This window comes from Cydia pomonella, chromosome 21 (genome assembly GCF_033807575.1).
Source record: "Cydia pomonella isolate Wapato2018A chromosome 21, ilCydPomo1, whole genome shotgun sequence".
Classification (NCBI taxonomy): domain Eukaryota; kingdom Metazoa; phylum Arthropoda; class Insecta; order Lepidoptera; family Tortricidae; genus Cydia; species Cydia pomonella.
The window spans coordinates 7,808,800-7,818,935 of record NC_084723.1 but is presented as its reverse complement, the minus strand read 5'-3'; the positions used below and the strand labels follow the sequence as shown (position 1 = coordinate 7,818,935).

Below are 10,136 nucleotides of genomic sequence, written 5' to 3'. Positions count from 1 at the left end.
TACCTTCGTATTTATAATATTGGTAGGGATTGTGAAACTTATAATATATGAGATTTTGTTACTTTGGTTCATCTAAGCTAAGAATTCAAGTTACCCGCGCTCATTTGAGCAAATAAGGACGTAGCTTTCAGATCAAAGGGTCTTTTGGTATATGAGAGCAGGTTTTCAGTTTCTTGAAATATCAGGAAAAAATTACCTACTTACAGACGTCTAAAAATTGTAAAACAAAATTTAATAAATAGTATCCACGAAAATTATTTTGAACATGATCGGTTGATCCATTAATAAGTTTTACTCCAAAAATAGTTATCTTCTTATTAAAAGGACATAAGTGGTGGAAAGATACGCAGGTATGGTTTATAATATCGTATGAAGGTACGGATCCATTGTACGTAACAATGATGCATGGTGCACGACTTGTCAGACAAGTACTTGGCCGGTGTTTCAAATTGATTTGAATTTTATCCTAAGTAACCTATTTATGAAGCTTAATCGGCCCATTTCCATAAAATATGTCCGTTGTTTATTTCATCACTTCATAAAAAATTGCGAACAACAAAAAGTAATCGGTGAACGTACATTAAAAAAAAATAGCCACAACCGAATACAAAACCTCCTCCTTCTATGAAATTGAAGGTAAAAATGTGGTGGTAATAAGACTTGACATTCAATATTTACACCAAACTTGACACTAAATATATACTTTAAGTATATGCTTAAACTAAATTATTATCATATTTTTAATGCAAATAAGGTATATTGTTTTCTTTCCGTAAATGATACCCATTTATGTACTTATTTAATTTGATGTAAGAAATTCATTACGAAACCAATTACAGAATGTATTACTCCAAGTAGCAATATAACTTTGTTTTAGAGAAATCTACATTTATTGAAGCAGCTTTATTTCTCCTAGGAGACTACAAGTTTACCGTGTTAGTAAGTACTTTAAACAGTTTTAATTGTTATGGGAATACTGAATCGAATGTTAATGTAACTTAATCTAATTAAAATTAGCAGACAAATGGAGTCAAGCCAAGATAAGTTGGCTGCGATTTTGATAGCGCAGACGGTGCAAGTGTTATTTTTAACGTCAAACTTCTATGAAATTATGATGACTTAACACTTGCACCGTCTGGGCTGTCAAAATCGCTGCCAACTTATCTTGGTCTGACTCTACGTATTGAAATTACGTTAAATGTTAAATGTAAATATATTTTCCTTTTTTATTGTGGAATATACGACATTACAATTTATAACTTGAATATACAAATGATTCTTTGACTTTTTCATTGTGAGTGACATCTGTATATACAATTGATTCGTTAAACGTTTAATACAAATTTATTCTTCTTGTAGGTTTGCGGTGACTGAAGAGCTGGCGGCTTCCTCGCACAGCGTATCAGTATTGCGATACGAGGAAATGCCGCCAGCATCCTTGGTACAATGCCACAAGGGCCTATTATAGATTTAAGCTAGTTATAGTAATCCTCTGTATATACCCATTATGTATATTGTTATTGTAAATAAGGTAATATTATGTATGTACTTAAAAAAATAGATATATGTGACTTTCCATCAGAGAGGAGTCCTTATGCCTCATGTGCAATAAGGATCATTCTATAAGAATTTGTGCTGGAATTTCAGATAAAACGGCCCTATTGCACTTGAAGCATACGGACCCTTCTGTGAGGGAAAACCATAAATACCTACTTAAAGTGTCAAATGTAAAGGAATGAAACCTCGTCTATGTAGCTTTGTCTCTTTCTGTAATAGCCAAGTCGAGTATGTTGAACGCCTTGTTCAAAATGCCTCTGCGGCTACCACCAGTTTGACACGGACATATTCGCTAGTGTCCGTAATATACTTTGTTTGCATCATTAGTGCGAGCGAGATGTATATAAAGTAAGTTACGCAGACTTTAGCGAATATGTCAGCTTGACACTGCTAAGGCAGTCGTAACAGGTCAGCGTAAGGTAGGCGAAACTAATCCTATCAGGCATTCCCGGCTTCGTTCGGCTCAGCATTGCTACGAGCAACAATTAGGGTTGGCACAACTTGGCGTTCCTCTGCGTGCACAACTACAGATAAGATAATGACTTGAATTTTAAAAACGCTAAATAGTCGAAAGTGATAGTGCCATACTTTAGATCGGGACAGCATGATTCGTCCCTGAATCGCTGTCGAACTTCGGTTTTGTAGGAAGTTTTCTTTCTGTACGGTAGTACTTAATTTATTCTTAAGCGCTGGTGGCCTAGCGGTAAGAGCGTGCGACTTGCAATCCGGAGGTCGCGGGTTCAAACCCCGGCTCGTACCAATGAGTTTTTCGGAACTCATGTACGAAATATCATTTGATATTTACCAGTCGCTTTTCGGTGAAGGAAAACATCGTGAGGAAACCGGACTAATCCCAACAAGGCCTAGTTTATCCTCTGGGTTGGAAGGTCAGATGGCAGTCGCTTTCGTAAAAACTAGTGCCTACGCCAAATCTTGGGATTAGTTGTCAAGCGGACCCCAGGCTCCTATGAGCCGTGGCAAAATGCCGGGACAACGCGAGGAAGAAGGAAGTACTTAATTTATTCTTTGATCGCGGCAGGAAGAGTGACCTTCCATCGTCACCGAAGCGTAAAGTCGTTGACATTCTACATAGTACGTTCTGTTACAGTTACAGATATTATACCTACCTATATAGCCTCCACCATCTTGTACTGTTACTACACGTGGAGACCTAGAATTGTATGTTACGCAATGATACTTGAATTTACTCATCCCATTACCGCAGATCAAATTCTACTCCTAAATTCTAGATCCTTATAAAAGAGACGCATAAAAAAACCTCTAAGCCACGCCGTTCGCACACGACATGGTTAAAGTCTCACTGATCACTTACTACTAGATGAATCATAATGCAAAGACGATAAGAATGTTGGTATGAGCAAGATCGATTGATGTTATCGTCAAAGTGTTTGAAAATAACTGGATATAAAGAGCCCATGACCGAAGAAATTGGCATAAATTCATGCGAAGCGAACTTAGTTTCTCATTTTAGAGGATCTAATCAACTGGTTAAAATGACTTGTAGTTATTGACGACCGGTCTGGCCTAATGGGTAGTGACCCTGCCTATGAAGCCGATGGTCCCGGGTTCGATACATTTATTTGTGTAATGAACACAGATATTTTTTCCTGAGTCATGCGTGTTTTCTATATATGTCTAAGTATGTTTAGATTAACCTATATACATATGTATATCGTCGCCTAGTATCCATAGTACAAGCTTTGTTTAGTTTGGGACTAGGTCGATCTGTGTACTATTGTTCAAAATTATTTTTTTATTTAAGTTACCAAGTGTCGCACTCACCAAATGTCACTTTCTCACTTTCACTAGACGAAAACTCCCTGACGGGCCGTCTTTATGACTACAAAATTTGAATTCCAATAATAAAATGGAATGCATCAGTGTTTAAAAATATAAGCGTGCCTTTGTATGATCGTTAGTCGTTTAGGTACCATCGGCCACACTGTTAACTGTCCATCGGTGGACCTTATTACAAAAGGCATAAGGTCCACCGTTGGACAGTTAATAGTGTTGCTGTTTGTACCTAATTACTTATATTAGGTATGCGGAGTCTATTAGAGGTTGTCTATGTTGCACCCAATACCGAATACTTTCATTTTGTCCCTGTCAACTCGCTATCGTGTTACCCGAAACGTGTGACAGTTGACATTTACATCGGGAAAGCCTGTTTCTATAATAAACAGGATCCTAAGGGGTTTTCATATGTTATCACGTTACACTTTAGTTGCTGTCATTGTAACAATGTGTTACAATGAACCCTTTAACTTTTGGCGACTTTTCTTGCTATAAATATTCCGTATTCTAAAATTAAAATTTGAATTATAGAATCCACTGCGACACCAGCTTCTCGTACGGGAATCCCGTGACCACCATGAGCGAGCCAGACTCCTGTCTACACGCGCTCCCTTCGCGCAACCTTGGCACCGCACTAGAACCGAATGCTCTGCAGATCGCGGTTTGCCTTCGTCTGGGCATGAAAGTCTGTGAGGCTCATGCCTGCAGTCGCTGCACCTAGCCGGTGGACACTCTAAGACGGCATGGCCTGCACTGCACGAACTTCCTGTCCCTGAACGACTTAGTCCGCCACGCCCTCAGCACCGCCTCTCCTCCCGCGACTTTGGAGCCATCAGGCCTCTCCGCGGCTGAAGACCTGATGGCTGCACTCTCGTGCCATGGAGCCTGGATCACCCCTTAGCGTAGGACGCCACCTGCTCGAAAGCCTGGGACAAGCGCCGCAAGTATGCATTCTTAACGAACGAATACGAGTTTGCGGCGCTTGCAATGGAAACATTGGGTCCTTGGTCGACAGACACCAAAAAAATTGTTAAAGAAGTGTCGGTTCGACCGGTAGGTGTCTCGGGCGACCCTAGGGCAGGCTCGTTCTTATGCTTCATTTGCATAAGGACCCTTTTCTGGTGGAAAGCCACAATTATCCTACTCTCTAACGTGGACGAATATAAATGACACCTGAATTGTAAATTATATTGCTTCGAGAATTGATTTCAAACATACAAGTGTTATAATTAACTCAAGATAAAATCATGGACGTTAATTTTTTATTTCGAAACCATGTTTGGTTTCAAAATATCTGAGACGAGAGTAATAATTAAAGTCTTCGGGGGTGGGAAATTGTTCCCAATAGGTAAAGTCACACTAAAAGTTTTTTCTAAAGCAGTTAAAAGTGATGAAGTCATGACTGAGTTTTTAATTGTCAAAGAAAGTGTCAGACCAATCTTAGGATTAGCCTCATTAGTAAAATTGAAGTTATTAAATAATACTAATATTGATTCAATTGAGACTGATCATATTGCCACTAATATTTTAAAAACTGATCTGGTAACTAATAATAATAGTAAAAACTGGGTAATTAATAAAAACATCGAACTATTTCAGGGTGTTGGAGAGTTCAAAACACCACTGCAACTGCGCATTCGACCTGACGCTGAGCCTGTGGTGAGACCTCCACGGAGGGTGCCCAACTCCCTGAAGCCGCGCCTCGCGGACAAACTGGCAGCTCTGGTGAAGCACAAAGTCATAGCTAAGGTAGACCACCCTAAAAGTTTTGTTAGCAATTTAGTCATAATTGAAAAAAAGAATGGTTCACTTAGAATTTGTTTAGACCCGAAGGATTTGAATCAAGTGCTAATAAGAGAGCACCATTTAATACCAACCTTAGATGAGATTGTGCCAAAATTAAGTAATAAGAAGATATTTTCTGTGCTCGACCTATCAGATGGGTTTTATAATATTAAATTAACAGACAGCTCAAGTGACTTATGTACTTTTAATAGCCCGTTTGGCTGTTACAAATTTGTAAGGTGTCCGTTCGGGATCTCAGTAGCTCCTGAGGTATTCCAAAAATATAGCGAAACTGCCTTTGGTGACATCCCCGGAGTTATTGTTTATTGTGATGACCTTTTAATATGTGCTGACACTCAACAGGAACATGATGCAATTTTAGACAAGGTGTTTAGTAGAGCCAGAGAACACAATGTTCGCTTTAATAAAGATAAATTTCAATATAAATTAAAGCAAGTAAAGTATTTTGGCCATATTTTTTCAGAACAAGGCATGAAAATTGATCCAGATAGAGTCAGTGCTATTGTTAATATGAAAAGTCCTAATAATAAGAAGGAACTTCAAATTTTTCTCGGAATGGTCAATTATTTAAGAAAATTTATCCCACACTTGGCTAATATTGCAGCACCATTACAACTGTTATTGAAAAAAGATGTTGAATGGCTTTGGACAGAAATTCATGAAGATGTATATACTAATATTAAAAATAAAATCAGTACAGCTCCGGTCCTTCAAAATTTTGATGATAATTTGCCCATAACTATACAGTGTGACGCATCCAAAGATGGACTTGGATGTTGTCTACTTCAAAATGGCAAACCGGTTTGCTTTGCTTCACGAAGTTTAACATCAGCTGAGCGTAACTTTTCACAGATTGAAAAAGAACTCTTAAGTGTAACCTGGTCTACACGTAAATTTCATTATTACATATATGGACGTAAAGTGACAATACTTAATGATCACAAACCCCTAGAAAGTTTACTTAAGAAACATCTTCATGAAGTACCGTCGCCAAGGTTACAAAGATTGAAACTAAAACTATTAAGATATGACATAGAATTCAAATATTTACAAGGTAAATTTATGTACATTGCGGACTTACTATCACGCTCTTATCAATTGTCACAGGACACCGATGAGTCTTACATGTATGAAGTGATACATTGCATGGGCTTAGCACACAATTTAGAATTCTCTAAGGAACAAAAAACAGTATTAATAAATGAAAGTACCAATGATAACGAATTACAGATATTAAGAAATTTCATAACAAATGGCTGGCCTACTCATAATAAGGATATTCCTGATGGTCTACATAGTTACCATAAATTAAGAGGTGAACTGACTATAGATAACTATTTGATATTTTTTAATAATCGATTAATTGTTCCTAAAAGTTTGAGACAGTCATTCATTAAAACCTTACATGAAGGACACATCGGTGTGACAAAAATGAAGCAACTGGCGAGAAATTTATATTATTGGCCACATATTGACTCTCATATTGAAGAATATGTTAAGCGTTGCTTTCCTTGTCAAACTTTTCAAAATAATAATGTTAAAGAGCCACTACTGTCGCACAACATACCTTGCTTACCATTTTATAAAATAGCTATTGATATTATGGATTTTAAAACAAAGAATTATTTAATAATTTATGACTACTATTCTAAATGGTTGGACATCAAAAAGATAACAAATAAAAGTTCCAAGTCCATAATTGATGCACTGATAGAAATTTTTTCTAATTTTGGAATTCCGGCTGAAGTAGTATCTGACCATGTTCCATTTGACTCGAAGGAGTGTAAGGACTTTGCACAGGAGTGGGGATTTAAGTTCACATACACAAGTCCTAGGTATCCCCAATCGAATGGTATGGCGGAAAAAGGAGTTCAGATTGCTAAAAAAATGTTATACAAATGCTTAGAAGATAAAAGTGATTACAGATTAGCTTTACTAAAGTATAGGGCTTCACCCACATCTGGCACCAATGTCACTCCTAGTGAACTGGTAATGAATAGAAATTTAAAAACAAAGTTAATAGTTACTTCACAGTATTTACAACCAAAGACGATCAAAAATGCAGAAAATATATTTAATAGAACTAGGAATAGTAATGTAATAAATTATAATAAGAGATCTAGAAATAAGCAACCATTTGTTGAGGGTCAAGATGTGTGGTGGAAGAAGGATATTAATAAAAATGTATGGTTACAGGGTAACATAATCAAGTGTAATGGCATGAGGTCGTATGATCTCATAGATAAAAATAATGTTAAATATACGAGGACATCGTATCATATAAGGCCGGCATGATGACTTGGATGTTTCACCAGACCAGCCAAACAGTCACGGGGTTGGTCGAATGCGTAGTTTTAGGTTGCGTGTAATTAGTATAGTTTGTATATTATTTTAAGTCTCACTACCTTAATAGATAGCGAATGTCTTTGTTTTAAGGGGGAAGAAAAACCAATGTATGAGAGTAAACAACTTGTATTGCTAATTGTATAATATTAAAAAACGAAGTAATTGATAATTGTAAACTTATTTTCATTGAAAAGGGAAAGATGTAGCATACTCTATAAACGCACCTGTCATAACATTCTTTGTAAATGCAACGTGCTGTAAAACCTTACCAAGTGTCACTATGACAGCCCGCTCTTGCTTTATATCCCTGACACGGTACACAGCTCGCTATAATATTAATATTAATAATATTGTCATATCTATAAGAAGACGTTATTAATAAATACCCGAAGACTTTCAAGTATCACGTTGTTATTCCACGGATTAGCAATTTTTTTTGCTAGCCTGTTGTGTCCCACTGCTGGGCAATGTCCTCCCTCTCTTCCACGCGTCTCGGTCTATGACAATTTTAGGCCAATCTTTCCGATTAGCAAAGTAACATTTATTGTATTAATTTCATAAATCAATCTTGAAATATTACAATGTTTAGGGTTTCAGCTAATTTGATAGTTGAATAGGTACTTTACTCACTGTACTATGAATGTGAAATTAAAAGTGTAGCATACTCTATAAACGCACCTGTCATAACATTCTTTGTAAATGCAACGTGCTGTAAAACCTTACCAAGTGTCACTATGACAGCCCGCTCTTGCTTTATATCCCTGACACTGATCACATTAATTTGAGCTCCGGTGTCACATTTAAAACAAACATTTTTATTTTCTACTCTGAGCGTCTCAGTCCAATCATTTTTACCCAAATCTATGGAATAAACCTCATAAGTAATATTATTAGACAGTCATAAGTCATGAACATTGTTACAGGCTTCTTCAATGTCATTGTTATTAATGTTATCAACCCGTCTCTTATAAAAAGTACAACCCACACTAAAATGATTCAGCCTGTTACAGCTCGAGCAAGTCTTACCATAAGCAGGACACTGTTTAGGACCATGCTCGGTGTTACACTTTTTGCAGTTATAAAACCATCTATTATAACGACCCTCCATATTAACATTTTGAGACATAGTCTTTTTATGATTACTGAAATACTTAGCTTTATTGGACTGCTGTGCTGCCCGGCCGGTCTGAACTGCATGCACCTCCGGGTTGTTGAGCGTCTTCACAAATTCTCTGGACAGCTCTGCAGACCTGCAGATGTCGATGGCCTTCTCCAAAGTGAGATCCTTGATTTCAAGTAGCTTCTGTTGGATACGTTGCTCCCGAACACCAATAACAATCTTGTCCCGAAGAATCTTCTCTTTCTGGTCCCCGAAGTTGCAATTCTCCGCTAGTTTTCTTATTGCTGTGTAAAAAGCATCAAATGTTTCTCCCTCTTCTTGGTTCCGCTTGTTAAGATTGTATCTGTTTATAATTTCATTTTGTTTCGGCTTGAAGTAGTCGTCGAAAACTTCGATCACCTCCTCTAGCTTGTCCTTGCCTTCCACTTTAAGAACATTAAAATATAATTCTTGCGCTTCGTGGCCAACGCAGTTAATAAGTATTGCTGCTTTTCTTGTTTCCGATATTCTTTCTAACCCCGCCGCTAGCACGAAGTTGCGAAAAGATAGCTTGAAACGTTGCCACTGCGGCCAGCAGTTTTCGATATCTTCTAAATTGAGCCCCACGGGCATTTTATATTCGACGGCAGACATTTCGTTAAAATCTTCTTAATCTTCACTTGTCTTTGTTCAATGAACATATGCACTCAGTAGCGATTTGTAGGTTATCTTATCCAATCCAGTTTAATCTTCCTGAATTTGACTCCTTTTCGGCTGCGCCATGTATGATCTTCAATAAAACGATACTTGAAAGTCTTCGGGTATTTATTAATAACGTCTTCTTATAGATATGACAATATTATTAATATTAATATTATAGCGAGCTGTGTACCGTGTCAGGGATATAAAGCAAGAGCGGGCTGTCATAGTGACACTTGGTAAGGTTTTACAGCACGTTGCATTTACAAAGAATGTTATGACAGGTGCGTTTATAGAGTATGCTACACTTTTAATTTCACATTCATAGTACAGTGAGTAAAGTACCTATTCAACTATCAAATTAGCTGAAACCCTAAACATTGTAATATTTCAAGATTGATTTATGAAATTAATACAATAAATGTTACTTTGCTAATCGGAAAGATTGGCCTAAAATTGTCATAGACCGAGACGCGTGGAAGAGAGGGAGGACATTGCCCAGCAGTGGGACACAACAGGCTAGCAAAAAAAATTGCTAATCCGTGGAATAACAACGTGCTAGTCAATCACCACCACCCGACCGCCACCAGCATCCAGCACCAGCAGTAGCAGCAGCGGACGCCAGACCATCAACATCCAGCATCTGATGATGCCTCGTAAAGTGAGCTCATCGAAGGTGCGGGAGTGTTAGGGTCGGCAATGCGCATGTGACACCTTTGGGGGTTTCAGGCGTCCATAGGCTACGGTAACCGCTTACCATCAGGTGGGCCGTATGCTTGCTTGTCATCGACGTATTTATAGTGACGAAACACGT

The 10,136-nt window shown here is 37.7% G+C and overlaps 1 long non-coding RNA gene across 1 annotated transcript; it reads left to right on the top strand.

Annotated features, from left to right (window-relative positions):
- Positions 1–1,986: 1,986 nt before the first annotated feature.
- On the top strand, positions 1,987–2,722 carry LOC133529843 (uncharacterized). Its single transcript, XR_009801229.1, has 2 exons — positions 1,987–2,221; positions 2,565–2,722. It is a non-coding gene; the product is annotated as an uncharacterized LOC133529843 (long non-coding RNA).
- Positions 2,723–10,136: the final 7,414 nt, after the last annotated feature.